Genomic DNA, 3746 nt, shown 5'->3' with positions numbered 1-3746 from the left:
CAATTGCATACACTTAAGAGAAACAAAACTTGTTTATAAATAAGCCTAAACCATAAAAAGATCTGAAACATCTTAAATATGAGAATGGCTCAAGTTTTCATGCCAGCTCCATGCCTTTGAAGTTTTAAGGTTTATCAGAGACCTAGCCTTCGAGATCAGACTGGATGTTTTATAGTTGCAGTCATAATGTACTTAAAACATTGATTTTTATATTCCTTCATCAAGAAGGTGAGAAAGTAAAATCAGAGAAACCTTGGCTAACTAGGCCATGCACTCCCATGCATTTTTTTTTTACAGCATTTTTGATATTTTTCAAGGCTGTTACCATTTAGAAGTTGTATGATTCTGAAACAGCCCTGTCGATGAACAGAGAAAATAAGTTGTGGACAGCTTTGGCTTGTTGATAGATGCACTGTTGTCTCCTGCCCTGTGAGTTAACTCCTTGCTAGCATGGACATTGACTTTTCAGCACTTGCACGGTTTCCTGGCTATCTCTTGTGGAGAACAGCTGTGTTTATACTTTCAGGCATGGTAAAAATAACATTTCTGCCTCTGTGAGGCAGAGGTCAACCATCCAAAATTGTAATGATATGTCAAGGTAGGAAATGACATTTATGCTTTTGTGGGCCCTCCTGTCCTGTGAATTGGATGTATCGTTTCTGAAATGACTGATTATCTTGGATTGAGATAAATACAGCATTTATGATACATATGTACTCTCAGATAGCCCTGATGCAAAAGGTTAAGTAAATGCTGTTTCATGATGACAGATGCACCATTATTGTCATTTAATTGACTACTTCAAAGGAATTTGCAGCAGTAAGTTGCCAAATTGTTCTCTTATGTTGCTATCAGAACTACTAGCCCTTGACTAATATCAGAGCTTCGCAGAAGGGTTCTCAATGATTTGTTTTCAATGCGGACTGCAATTTACTAAAAAAAGAAGGGTACTCTCTCAGGGATCCCCTGTTCTCTTGTTAATAACATTTCTCTAAACTGTTTGCAAAACTGTTTACATAGGAGAAAAAAAAAAACCAAACAACTGGAAAGCAATTTTGTTCGCATTTCTTTTTGTTGCTGCTAAATCCCATGTAAAAGCCAGAGACTAAGAGCTGTGAGAAATTAACCTTCTAGTCCAGCTTTGCAGCAGAATTTTGCATCTAAAGAGGCAGAAACATGCTTATCTGGTCTTACTAGTTTGAAGATGCTTGTATCGATGCTGTGGTTTTTTTTAAGCCTTTAACTTTGTTTTCTATTCATAAAGATTAAAGTAATATTTAATTAATTTTGGAAATTAAGTATGAAAATCACTAGTAGTGGGTTTGTGTAACCAAGCATCTTTGATTTTTTCCCCACATTTTAAAGTCTTTGTGATGAATATGAACAGCCTGTTGAAACCCTCATTCCTACATTTATCTGTGAGGCTGTAGTCAGCCCATTGGTCATTCTAAGTGGGTAAGACCTGGCTTGTACTTCCCTGAAACACTTACGAGAGAAATGTCACAGTTCAAGGATGCTTGCGGGAGCAGTGTATTCATATATCCCTGTATCAGTATTCTTTTTCTAGGAAAAGTGGAATTTACTATTGCTACAAAGGAAATAAGAGCTATTCTTAGCCCTTAGGAGTCTTTCATCAGCTACAGCTGTCTACTGACTACCTTTGCCATCACTTGCTGAGTTACAGGAGTCAGATTGAATTGCAGCATACAGAATCTCTGGCCGGTGGTATAGACCTGCTAAGTGCTGTTTTTGGTGGAAACACTATGACAGGATTCAGCTACAAGAACTTAAACTGCACAGTTTGATTCCAAGCTCATCTAAAAACTTTTTCCTAGCTTTGGCAAATTTGTTCCACTTCCTGAGCTGGGAAGTTAGGCCAATGCTCGCACTAAGTGTGCTGAAGAGAGTTGCCTGTACTTGTGAAGCTTTTTTCATCCTTTGTAATAAAAGATCCAATAAAAATGTACGAATTGATATGAATTGTTGCAAGTGTATGCATATACCAATACATTTTTGAAAATTAAATTATGCAAAGCCTGGACTAGTTACAGTAACTTTTCAGGTTATGTAATTGCTTTAAATATGGCATGGGTTGTTTTCTCCTGTGCATTTGTTACAGATTTTACATAACTAGACCTCTGGAAATTACCTTTCAGAGTATGTGTGGGAGGGAGGGGAAAAGTTTGTTGAAGTAACTGAATGAAATGACCAATATTTTTTGATGAAGGCTTTGATCCACTCAGTAGGAAAGACAGGCTGCCTTTTGGGTGAGTGACTACCTGCCAGTCATGCAGATGTGGTTCTATGACCCCTCCCCAGTCCCTAAATCACGTGGTGATCTGAATTTGGTGTCAGGCAAAAGCAGAAATATAGAACTCAAGCTGCCTCTAAAAAAAGCTGACTCTGTGGTGAGGAAGGAATATCTAGAATGTAAGGGAGGAGGAAAAATTTGTGCATGAAAAGACCGCCACATTTAAATATAAAAAAGAATTTAAAAAAAAAAAAAACAGGAGAAAAAAACTGCCTGAAACAATCCAACAGCCACAACTCTTGAACAATAAGCTGCAACTGAGTGATTAAATATAATATATACATAAGAAATATATATTGCTATTGTATAGATAAGTACTTTGCATAACTCTATAACATGTTCATCTGACCTAAGGTTTTCTCAGAAATAAAACAGTGAAAATAAAGTCTCAGCAAAGCTGATACATTTAATTTAAAAGGTCAGAGGTCTGATTTATCACATTAGCAGGTCCATTGCTAGTTTTGCTCTTCAAGATTTGAACACAGAATTTATGCCTGAAGAGTCAGAACAGATTTCAAATAGTATTTTGTATTTATATTTAGATAATCTTTTACCAATAACCTTGGACATTTTTTAAAACCTAATTTCCAAGCATGTGTTCAGTATTTCTCCTGAATGTCTAATTTCTAGGAAGTTTCTAATTCTTTTGCTAACCTGTTCTGTAGGAAAAAAACAGCATGAACAAATACACTTCAAAATTTTATCATTTTTTAAAATTAATAAAATGTTTCTAAAGCCTCTAGAGTGGTTGGGGAGGAGGGGCAAAAAGGGAAAGAGCTTTTTATCAGTTTTTTTTTTTTTAATTGGATTTTTTTTTTTTTTTGGTTGTTGGTTTGCTGGGTTTCTTTCCACAAAGATAGAAAAAAAAAACAACTCAGGATTGCTTTGCATAAAAAATATTAATCTGGTAATTGGCAATACATTAACATACAACTGAGCACCACCAGAATGAGGTGCTACAAAGGTAGCTAATGAAGGAAGCAAAGTCTGTGATTCATCATGAGTAATGGAGAGCTAATTTTGGTGGACTGAGAGATACCTTGCTTGAAAGGTCAAGGTAGCTTCCAGAATAGTTGGGAGTGCAGTATAATGCATTCCACTGTATGCTTTTGAGGTGTCATTTGTTTATCCCATGCAGCTGGTCAGCCATAATACCAGGGGAGTTAAAGAGGAATGAAGCTGGTCTACTGCCTTTGTCACTTCCTGAAATAAGAGCAAACATAACACTACTTTTCCCTAGATTTTTGTAAAACTGCAGTCCAAACTGGATCCTAATCTGGCCTATCAAAACACAATTTTACAGCACTAATTCATCACACCTTAAGATCTATTTTGACTTTTCTTTCACTGAACATTGTAGTGGCTTTGAATATTTAAAACCTGACGGCATTCATGAGACTGGTGGCATTCACGTCACCTTCCAGGACAAAGGAAT

This window comes from Pezoporus occidentalis, unplaced genomic scaffold (genome assembly GCF_034315485.1).
Source record: "Pezoporus occidentalis ecotype Australia unplaced genomic scaffold, CSIRO_AGI_Poc_V1 ctg1, whole genome shotgun sequence".
Lineage (NCBI taxonomy): Eukaryota > Metazoa > Chordata > Aves > Psittaciformes > Psittacidae > Pezoporus > Pezoporus occidentalis.
This window is presented reverse-complemented; position numbering follows the sequence as displayed.